General features: G+C 37.0%; 1 pseudogene; it reads left to right on the top strand.

The window, feature by feature from the left end:
• Positions 1-10429: 10429 nt before the first annotated feature.
• On the top strand, positions 10430-10756 carry LOC147004317 (Nuclear RNase P; annotated as a pseudogene).
• The last annotated feature ends 1807 nt before the right edge of the window (positions 10757-12563 follow it).

The following is a 12563-nucleotide window of genomic DNA, read 5'->3' as shown; positions in this document are numbered from 1 at the left end:
GAAAGGTATAAAGATACAGGGACATAGTGAGAAGATATTTTAACTTTCAAAAGATGCCCCTTTTAGAATTGGTTTTGGCTAAATAGAATTTATTAGAATTTTTTCATGTATGGATATAAATATATATATAACTCATGTATAAATAAATATATAAACACAGATATGGTATCATTTATATAAAAATATATATTTACTTATATGTGATATATACATAAAAATGTTTAGTACACGTTTGTTAAGTTTAAATAATTTATGTTACCTTATACTTTATCTAGAAAACAATAATTTTCTTGGGAAAATGTAACAGGGAATTACTTTGTGTATAAATAAAGGACAAATATAAAGTTACAGATATTTTTTCAGGATTTTCTTTTTCTTTTTTCAATTAGGTATTTTCTTCATTTACATTTCCAATGCTACTCCAAAAGTCCCCAAACCCTACCCACCCATTCCCACTTCTTGGCCCTGGCGTTCCCCTGTACTGAGGCATATAAAGTTTGCACAACCAATGGACCTCCCTTTCCACTGATAGCCAACTAGGCCACCTTCTGATACATATGCAGCTAGAGACACAAGCTGGGAGGGGTACTGGTTAGTTCATATTGTCGTCCCACCTATAGGGTTGCAGATCCCTTTAGCTCCTTGGGTACTTTCTCTAGTTCCTCCATTGGGGGCCCTGTAATCCATCCAATAGCTGACTGTGAGCATCCACTTCTGTGTTTGCTAGGCCCCAGCATAGACTTGCAAGAGACAGCTATATCAGGGTCCTTTCAGCAAAATCTTGCTAGTGTGTGCAATGGTGACAGCATTTGTAGGCTGATTATGGGACAGATCCCCAGATATGGCAGTCTCTAGATGGTCCATCCTTTCTTCTCAGCTCCAATTTTTGTCTCTGTAACTCCTTCCATGGGTGTTTTGTTCCCAATTCTAAGAAGAAGCAAACTGTCCACACTTTGGTCTTCGTTATTCTTGAGTTTCAGGTGTTTTGCAAATTATATCTTATATCTTGGGTATTCTAAGTTTCTGGGCTAATACCCACTTATCAGTGAGTTCATATCATGTGAGTTCTTTTGTAATTGGGTTACCTCACTCAGGATGATGCCCTCCAGGTTCATCCATTTGCCTAGGAATTTCATAAAATCATTCTTTTTAATAGCTGAGTAGTACTCCATTGTGTAAATGTACCACATTTTCTGTATCCATTCCTCTGTTGAGGGGCATCTGGGTTCTTTACACCTTCTGGTTATTACAAATAAGGCTGCTATGAACATAGTTGAGCATGTGTCCTTCTTACCGGTTGGAACATCTTCTGGATATATATTCAGGAGTGGTATTGTGGGATCCTTTGGTAGTACTATGTCCTATTTTCTGAGTGGGGAAAAGCCTCGACAATATGAGCACAGGGGGAAAATTCCTGAATAGAACAGCAATGGCTTGTGCTGTAAGATCAAGAATAGGCAAATGGAACCTCATAAAATTGCAAAGCTTCTGTAAGGCAAAAGACACCATCAATAAGACAAAAAGGCCACCAACAGATTGGGAAAGGATCTTTACCTATCCTAAATCGGATAGAGTACTAATATCCAATATATAAAGAACTCAAGAAGGTGGACTCCAGAAAATCAAATAACCCCATTAAAAATGGGGCTCAGAGCTAAACAAAGAATTCTCACCTGAGGAATAATGAATGGCTGAGAAGCACCTGAAAAAAATGTTCAACATCCTTAATCATCAGGGAAATGTAAATCAAAACAACCCTGAGATTCCACCTCACACCAGCCAGAATGGCTAAGATCAAAAATTCAGTTAACAGCAGATGCTAGGGAGGATGTGGAGAAAGAGGAACACTCCTCCATTGTTGGTGGAATTGCAAGCTTGTACAACCACTCTGGATTTTTTTTTTTTTTTACAACTGATGTATCACACAGCAATAAGGGACACTATTACAGTCTATGTCATAGAGAACTGTTAAAATCCCTAGAGGCTCTTGATTTTCTACAAGACAGAGGCATGACATATTGTGACTTAGTCCTCATGGTTGAGTGTTTTGGTTTTGGTATTATAAACTCTATCCTACATATCCCATATGCAGTAGGTTTAACTGAATGACTTTGCATGTTTGGAGGTGTAAGAATTTTAAGAGGAGATTCCCAGTGGAAGAAACCTACACCACTCTGTATGCATGGCATGAACAATGTACTAGGACAGTCCTTGACTCCTCCTATAATTCTCTCTTTGCTTCCTGTTTGCATTAGATGAATCATCTTCAAAAATGAACATTTCCTAGCACTTGATGCACTGTGTGGTCACAATCCCAAAGCATGGCGCTCACAAGTTCCCATAGTGAAAATTCAGAAATTATAAACTAAATACATCTTTCCTCCTTTAAATTTGTTTACCAAGGATTTGTCATATTGGCCAAAATATAATGCACCCGGTTATCCTTTTCTTTCTTCCCCATCTAGGCATTCCTCCATTTAAATGCTCATCTTAGCCTTCTGCTGTGCTACCTTTTCCAAATTGTTGCTCATTCATATTGAAAATCCTTCCCTTTAGTAATGTGTTCGTATCTATTATGCTTTTGGGTAAAAACGTAGTAAAAATTATATTGGAAAATGTCTGAAATAGAAAAATATAGAATAAATATGGTAGGTAAATACAAAACATAATTTAACTCTCAAATTTCTGGTGCAATTCAGTATCAGTATAATTTGAAAACGTTTTCAAATACCTGCGATACATACATCTCTTAGTCAGGGTTTCTATTCTTGCATAAACATCATGATCAAGAATCAGTTGGGGAGGAAAGGGTTTATTCAGCTTACATTTTCCACATTGCTGTTGATCACCAAAGGATGCAGGACTGGAACTCAAGCAGGTCAGGAAGCAGGAGCTGAAGCAGAAGCCATGGAGGTATGTTACTTATTGGCTTGCTTCTCCTGGCTTGCTCAGCCTGCTCTCTTATAGAACCAAGACTACCAGCCCAGGAATGGCACCACCCACAAGGGGACCTCCCCTCTTAATTAAGAAAATGCCTTACAGCTGGATCTCATGGAGGCATTTCCCTAACTGAAGCTCCTTTCTCTGTGATAACTCCAGCCTGTGTCAAGTTGACACAAAACTAGCCAGTACAATACACATATATGCATGCGTGCATACATACATACATACTCATAAACACACACACACACATACTCAGCTAAACATATCTTAATAAGGCATTCAATAATGTTTAGTGAGCAATTTTCTATAGTAAATGCAAAGAATAATCTACTCAGATTCACTTTATTGGTAAAAGAGCTACCTAAAATAAGGTATATCCACTTATTGGCACATCAGAACAGTACACAGTAAAAGATAAAGTTATAGTTCCTATTTGCCTTTAATCTGCTTTCTACAAATTCAGTTACCTAAGGTAAGTTGCTGTCTGAAAACATTCAAATATATAATTCAAGAAACAACTGAAAAGCTTTAGACTAAGTGCAGTCCTTAGTAGTGTGCTAAAGCTTCTACCACTTAGCTTCCTCCCGCCCAGGATCTGACTCATCCTCACTTATAGCATCTGTTTGCCTTTTGCAGCTCTGACCTGTCAGTCACTTGGCAAACATTTCAGTTATGAATTTGACTGCTGCAACTCTTATATAAGGATCCCTTGTCTTGCTTAGCAATGATCTCAACATGCAAAGGAAGAAAGTTGGAATTTATTTATGCCAAAGAGAAACTATAAATTACTTATTTCAACTGAAAAAAAAATGAAAATTCTTTAGCTGAAAAGGAAAGAATAAACAACTGTAGTCTAAGATTGATGAATTCTGTGGCAAGAATGAATCTTCTATCTATAAAATTGTAAAAAAGCAAGAATAAATTCAGGCTATTTTGTTGTTATACTTCATGCTGCAGAAGTTATGATAACAGTGTGTGGTAAATATTAGTTAAGACAGACTAGCACTAAGATCATGCTTGTTTATACAAGCAAAACATTCACTCTACAGAGCTGAAACTACACATGATGTCAATGGGGTTGTAAACTTGAACTCAGTAAGTAAAAAAGCATGACTGCACTGTAACAAATAAAATTTAAATGAATTTAAGTAAATCTCAGAGACATAAATGAAAGCAAAAACTAACCATTATGGTAAGTATCTGCTATAATTCAAACCTACGTTACATTGAAGAGTTATTTATGGTGGTAAAAAGAAAGAATAGTTATCATTGAGAAATTCATAAATGTTTCTTGTTGGTCATGTTTTCCACCCTACCAGAGTGTGGTGACATATCTGTGTTCATTATTGAATACATTGTATCTTATAATTTACTGAATGTATGTCATATGTCAATAAGACTGTCACATGTAAGTAGACTATTACAATAAAAACTAATTGAGTTTTTGTTATTGTTGTATTGTTGAACTTCAGAATATCAGAACACAGGACATAAAATTTCTATACAGAATAAAATATTCAGGTTTCATAATTTGTTTAAGATACAGTCTCAAGTAAAGACGTGTAACCCTCAACTTGAATGACACTTCTGTAGCCATGATTAAACCTATTAGCAACAGCGACAGTTTTCAACAAGACAGGAAAAGAATGTGATGATGGGGATTTGAAGGAATCCTATTCAAGTAATTTAAAGTCCTTTATTCAGTCAAATGGTAGGAGACTAGGGAGACACAGATACAATTAGAAAATAAAGGGCAGATGCAAACAATGGAACTTTTATTGATCCAGTTGTTTCTAAGAGAAACCTGAACACACAAACTTTCTGAGAACTATTGCTTGAGCACCATCAGTAAAGGCCAGCAAGGAAATGGAAAATCTAAAATATGTTTTTCACTGGCGGACATATTACACTTTATTTTTGCAGTTTCTCAGTTCCTCAAGCATCTACTGATGAAAAGGGAGTGAGTATTCTACATCACCACTCCATTTTCTTATCAGTAATAGAGAAATTATCCCCCTCTCCTATTACCAATGGGCTTTCATTAGTTTCCTTACCTTATTTACAATCAAGAAAAGATAATTTACATGACAGCAATTATCCATCTTGCCTAGTTCTATGAAGAGACTACCCTGACAAACTAAATAACTAAAGGAGCAAAGTAGTAGAGAAATTTGGTATCCTTAAACACGATTTTCTGTGGCTCTTTCCATTTCTCCTGGATAAAGAAGACAGAAAGCCCTTCTTTGATATCTATGTTATCTTCACATACCTTTATTATCCTTTAGCCTCCCATTCTCATCTTTAATGTTTGCAAAAATGAGATACTGCTTATTAGAGAATTTAAATGAATTTAAGTAAGTCTCAGAGACATAAATGCAAGCAAAAACTAACCATTATGATTATCATTATAATGATGGTTCATTATGTGAACCATCTTCAGTCATGGTATCCTACAACACTTATTGTGAACATGTGTATGAAGATCTGATAAAATAAAAAAGAGCTGATAATTAAAGGCAATTTGTAGTGAGTGAAAATTTTCTAGATATTAGATAAGTCACTTCATAAATAAATAGGGCAGAATTTTACTCAGAACATAGATGAGAGTGCACCTATTGTTCTTATATTGACACCAGTAACAATTCAAGTGCTTTTTGAGTAATCTTTAAAAAGTAGGGAGCACATAATGAGATTTTGACTATTTAACATGGAAAATAGACTAATGGTATTTTCTCTTTGATGGATGTTATTGCTTATAGAAACCTTACAAGTATTAAATAAAAGTGTATTGTTCTTAGTTAATGCCTATCACCTCAAATGTATAAGGACTGTTTCGGGGTTAAGGACAACTTGTACGGCATAATGAATTCCATGTCAGACAATTGACCAATTAACCATATAATTTCTACTCTATGTCCTGTAGTTTAAATTACCTTGTAGAACTTAGACTGCATTTTGATAGCAACTGTAAAAAATTATGAGCTTTGACTACCCATTCAATGATTCCCAACGTCTCAAATCTCTATATTTCTATAGCTTGGGTTCTAATGTGTCACCTGTAGCTGAGAATCAAAGATAATAATTTCATGTGTCTACACTGATGCTTTATTGGTAGAAATGGCAGTTTCATTGCCCCAGTTCAGGTAGCATTAACAGGGGTCTACAGAAGGATTCCTAAGACACCAATACTTTCTAACATTTTTTTGACTCATCTAAACAGAAAGCTAGTTGAAAAAAAAAAAAAGAAAGAAAGAAAGAAAGAAAGAAAGAAAGAAAGAAAGAAAGAAAGAAAGAAAGAAAGAAAGAAAGAAAAGAAAGAAAGAAAAAAGGTGGCCAAGAGTGAAAGTGGCCTCTGTATCCACTCCCAGGATGGCAGACAGGCAGGCAATGTGTTGGTCTTATGATTCTTTAGCAGACAAACTTGTGGCATAAGTGGATATTTAAATTAAACCCTATAAAAGTTATTGGAAATCTAGAAACATTCTCTTTGGCAAATACAGTGCAATAGTTAGTTAAGAGAGAAGAAAACAATGAGAGAAAGAAACAATTTGAACCAGAGAAAATCCTCATGTCTTCTATCATATAGCTGGATTTTTTTTCTTTTTCTTCTACAATTTTTATTAGATATTTTCTTCATTTACATTTCAAATGCTATCCCGAAAGTCCCCTATAACCTCCCCACGCCCTGCTCTCCTCTCCTCCCACTCCTGCTACCTGGCTATGTTATTACCCTGGGGCATATAAATTTTACAAGACCAAGGGGCCTCTCTTCCTAGTGATGGCTGACTAGGCCGTCTTCTGCTACCTATGCAGCTAGAGACACGAGGTCTGGGGGTACTGGTTAGTTCATATTATTGTTCCACCTATAGGGTTGCAGACCCCTTCAGTTCCTTGGGTACTTTCTCTAGCTCCTCCATTGGGGGCCCTGTGTTCCATTCAATAGATGACTGAGAGTATCCACTTCTGTATTTGCCAGGCACTGGCCTAACTTCACATGAGACAGCTATATCACGGTCCTACTAAAGTGTATTGCCTGAGCTATTTGCGGGAAAAAGAGGATATGGTTGCATTTAGATTATAGAGTGACCTCTGTGTTGCTTCTTCTTCTTCTTCTTCTTCTTCTTCTTCTTCTTCTTCTTCTTCTTCTTCTTCTTCTTCTTCTTCTTCTTCTTCTTCTTCTTCTTCTTCTTTCTCTCTCTCTCTCTTTCTCTCTCTCTTTCTCTCTCTCTCTCTCTCTCTCTCTCTCTCTCTCTCTCTCTCTCTCTCTCTCTCTCTCTCTCTCTCTCTCTCTCTCTCTGCCATTAATGAATATTTCCAGATCTTCAGGAAGTTTCAAAATACTCAGTTACATCATGGCAAACAGACTTTTTCTACACAAAGGAACTGTGATAGTTATCAGGAAAATAGATGACTGCAGAGGATAGTTGGCTATGAATTGTTAATACTATTAAGGTGAGTTAACTTATATATTAACTATGACAAATTTTGGATTTTCTGTTTTAGTATGGATTTATTTCTCCACATCAGAAGCTAGTAGCTTATGAGAAAAATTAATCTAGGTAAATATAATTGTTTTATTTTTCATCTTCTAAAATTACTTTTGTTATATTGTGATGGTGTGTATGTGATTTGATTGGTGGTGGTGGTGGTGGTGGTGGTGGTATGTGTGTGCATGCACATGCACGCAAGAGGGCCCCAACTTGACAAAACAGACTCTGTCTTGTAAACAGGCCTCCATTTTATACACTAGGCCCTGTTCTCAGGTTAAACTCTAATTACTGGAAAAAGCACAAACTGTTCTAGAAAGGAACCACCTTAGACATAGGACACCAGAAGAAAAATACCTAACATTACAGAGGCGATAGATAGATAGATAGATAGATAGATAGATAGATAGATAGATAGATAGATAGGTTGCATAAGCCAACTGAAATCATTGTTAGCCAATTATATAACTGCCGAGTTGATAAGCCCCTCTTCCCGCTGTAACAACAATAAAAAGGCTGAACCTTAGGTGCTTGGAACCTTCTGAACTGCCTTGGGTATCAGAGTGGCCTGAGGGTATGAGCTCATGCTCGAATAAATTGTTTTTGCTTTTGCATATGAGTCCAAGTACTGGTGGTCTTTGAAGACCATCAGATCTGGGCATAACATACATGTGTGTGCACATGCATGTACCTATGTATGTATTCTCTGACATGCTTATGGGTGTCAGAGGACATCTTTAGGAGAGCAGTTTTCTCATTTCTACTCAGTTTAATCCAGGGTCTGCCATGTCTGGCCAATAAGCATCCAGGTAATTCCCTGTCTCTCCTTCCTATCTGACCATAGGAGTGATGGATTAGCGGTATAAGCTCCTAAATCAGTGGGTTTGTGTGAATTCAGGTCTCAGCCATAAGGTTTGCATGTCAAGAAATCTTATCCACTGAGCAATCTTTCTAGTCTCCTTTATTTTTATTTTTTTTAGAATATAGTCATTAGTGATAAGAACATATTGATTATGTATTTGAAAGTTAAATAAATTCACACGGGTAAAATATACTTATTGAATATCTCCTGGAGCCCTATTACATAAGTTTGGTTAACCCAACCATAAATCAATTTGAATTATAAGTTTAGATACTTGACTGTTAATTGTGGGTAGTTTCTTGGTAATTTCCTTTATCATTTGTGCTAATATTATCTTAAAGAAAAAAAAACTAATCCAGAATAATAACTTAATATGTTACCTTAAATTTAACAGTTTCCCTAATGCTAAAAATGCAGTAAATGACTTTAAAACAATGGTGTAGAATAGAAGAAAAATGTCTACATGTATATAAAGGTAAAATAACATAATAATCTGTGAACATAATAAGTAGGGCAAGCTCTTACAAGCTGAAGAGATGCTTGTTCTGATAGTGGCTTATTACTATCAAACCCTGGAGAAATGTTTCCAAATAGCTAATTCCATTACTCAACAATACCTGAAGGGCTATTTGCAATAAACAAGTGAAAAAAGCTTATTTTGTATACAGTAATATTTGTGTAACTACAGTACACATATTTGTTCGAATATCTTTGTTTGTGAGTATGAGTGTAAATATGCACACTTATACCTCAGAGCACATGTGGATGTCAGAGAACAACTTGTGAGAGTTAGTTCTTACCTCCCATCCTATATTGAAGTAGATTCCTGTTTTTGCTTGTTTTTCAGGTGCTCAAGACATGCTACCAATTCTCTTCTCTCACCTCGGATCTGCCTGTGGGAGTGCTCACATTACAGATGTCCAGCACCACATCTGACTTTTTGTGTATTCCACACATTCATGCTGAGATTGTCAAGCATGTATGGCAAGCACTTTTACACACTGAGCCAGTTTTACCAGACCTGTTTGTCTGGTTTTTGAAATAGCATTAGTCTTTATCTGAGAATAACATCCCAAACTCTACACCCCAAAACTTCTTCATACTTATATCAATTCTTTTCTACCTCCCTAGGTGCTGGGATTAAAGGAAGGGCACACCCCACTCTGGTATACCACAAGTGTTGTTAATTATTTTGTACCATTTATTTATTTATTTATTTATTTTTAATTAAGCAGAACTTTCCATCCCTTGAACATAATGGAAATTGAATCTTTGACTTAATTTAACAATGAGCCAAGAAAAGTTCTATTTTTAATATATTCTTTACTTAGAAATCACATTAATTATAAAGACTGATAATAACTTCTGTTAATAAAAATTACTTGACAATTTCTAGGCTTTTTTTTTTTACATGAAGGTCTTTTTGTTTCCTGTTTTGAGGCTTTGGTTTCTATCAAGTGTGATATGATGGAGTACATGGGATACAGGATTTAAGGAATAAGACCATTTGTGGTACGTAGGATGTGAAGAGAAGAAATATGATACATGTAATGTTAGTGATAGTGTGGATTGAATGGCTTTATACTGAAACACTAGTAGTCTTTAAAGTTAAAATTCTAATTTTACTGTTATATTATCCAGACTATCCACATTAACACACACACACACACATTGAAAAATTATTCCTTTGTCCTAACACCTCATGTTCTTTATTGCTTCCAGGCGCCCACACCTCTTATTTCTTATGTTTGTCATTATTATGAGTATTTCCATCTGGCTAATTTCCATTTATCCCTCAGGTTTCAAAATGTAATATCGTTTCCACTAAACACCTCTCAGTACTTGAGGCTTTGCACATACACCCTCTTGACTTTCCTAGATGTGCCATGTCTATACCATGTACACGATGTAGCAACATGAAATTCCCTGTGCACTAACTTGCATCTGTGCTTAGGAGTCAGCACAATAGCTGTGCAGGGCACATTTGCTCCATTATTTCCTGTAACTGGCTCAGTTTCTGGAACATAGATCATTGTCAGTAAACTATTGCAAAAGACAGATTTTAAAGTGGCTCGTATATCCATGGCGAAAACTATATGATAGATAATTTCATACAACTTACAGAATGTCTCACAAGGCCAGTGGAAGCTCATCAGTGAGACCACACATTGTCACTCATCACTCCACGGCCCCTGAGAAGGTCTGAGACTGGAACCTCTGGCAGCCCTAACAGGGCTCTCCACGAGAGAGGAGGTGAGTTCCCAGAGAGTAGGGCTCCCCACGCATGGGATGGCTGGGCAGGAGTAACCCCTAATGGACAGATGCCTCCCTCACTGGAACTTGGAACAAAATGTCTCACAAACAAACAAACAAACAAACAAACAAACAAACACAAGAAGAAAATAAATAATGCTGGACTTTAAACATTGGACATACAATAAATGAACTATAGATCAACAATGGTGAAAGGAATTTTTAAAAATTTTTATTTGTTATTTTATTTATTTACATGTCAAATGTTATCCCCCTCCCCCAATTTCCCCTCTGAAAATACCCTATACCACCCTCTTCCCCCTACTTCTATGAGGGTGCTCTTCCACCCACCCACCCACTCCTGCCTCACAGCACTAGCATTCCCCTACACTGAGACATCAAGCATTCACAGGACCAAGAGCCTCTCCTCCCACTGACTCCATGTAAGGCCATCCTATGCGACATAAGCAGCTGGAGCTATGGGTCCCTCCATGTGTATTCTTTGGTTGGTGGTTTAGTCCCTGGGAGCTCTGGGGATCTGGTTGGTTGATATTGTTGTTCTTCCTATGGGGTTGCTTCAACTCCTTCAGTCCTTCCCCTAATTCCTCCATTGGGGTCCCTGTGCTCAATCCCATGATTGGCTGCAAACACCCTCATCTGTATTGGCCAGGTGCTGGCAGATCCTCCTAGGAGACATCCATATTAGGCTCCTGTCAGCAAGCACTTCTTGGCATCAGCAAAAATGTCTAAGTTTGGTTTCTGCATATGGGATGGATCCCCAGGTGTGGCTGTCTCTAGATGGCCTTTCGTTCAGTCCCTACTCCACTCTTTGTCCCTGTATTTTCTTTAGACAGGAGCAATTTTATGAAGTGGTAATAACTAGAAAATTAATGAAAACCATGAGTCTTTGGATTCCAAGACACTCTATTCTGAGGATGCTTCACAAATCTGTGGGGAAATGTAATAAAACATTATATAAGTACTTATATTTTTCAAAATTATTTATTTCAATGAAGTAAACTCCACCAAGAAATAGAAGCAGAGTAAAATAAGATCAAATAGATGTCTAAGAACATCACAATTAAACCAAATTCATATCAGCATTGACATTTCTATCATGCTTACCTCAAGACAGTCATGCATGCTAATAACATAAACAGGGAGACCTAATTCATAGAGTCTATTTTCCATCAAATGTTCCTATCTTGCATATCCTTCAACCCTTTTGGATGCCTCAGCATCCAAACCCTGAGTGAGACAAGTCTAGGTCTCTATTTTTAATGAAGTATGAGGAATACCAATTCTCAAAATGTGTTTTTCAAGGAGTCATTGCCTAAGCCTTCTTTCCTTCCAAAATGCCGATCAGGCTGCCATTTATGAAATCCAACCTTTGGGAATAAGTTACAAATAGTTTTTGTGAGAGTACAGGATTAGTGTAAAAGAAAGCAGACATTTCTAAAGAAAGCAAGCATCATGGGAACTGCCCTCCCTCTTTCAGAAATGCAGTCATGATATCCCCCTCCATGTTTCTTCGGTTTCAATGGCCCAGCAGAAACCATCTCACTCTCCCCTCCTCCCATTTTCTCCTGTTTCTTTCCTTTGTGTACTCCATACAAATATTTACATAGAGTAGGTTGACACTAATAATCCTATGACTCGTTTTATAAAATGTCAGGCCATAATAACCACAATGTCAAGGCCAACTCAAGCTTGACTTATCATTAAATCTAATGTATACATATTGGCATGCCTATTCTTAAAGAAGATAACCAGTGCACCATGCCATTTTCATATGAAAAACACCACATACAATCACTATATTTTTTAATTTACATTTCAAATGTTATCCTCTGCAAACTCTCATCTCATCCCCTCTCCCCCATGCTTCTATGAGGGAGCTCTCCCACCCACCCACACCTGCCTCACTGCCCTAGCATTCCCCTACCCTAGAGCATCAAGCCCTCATATGACCAAGGGTCTCCCCTTCCACTGATGCCAGTTAAGGCAATTCTCTGCTA

Source organism: Mus caroli, unplaced genomic scaffold, assembly GCF_978045245.1.
Source record: "Mus caroli unplaced genomic scaffold, Mus_caroli_1 scaffold_6, whole genome shotgun sequence".
NCBI lineage: Eukaryota > Metazoa > Chordata > Mammalia > Rodentia > Muridae > Mus > Mus caroli.
Note: the sequence above shows the minus strand (reverse complement) of the source record. Positions and strands in the feature narration are given on the sequence as shown.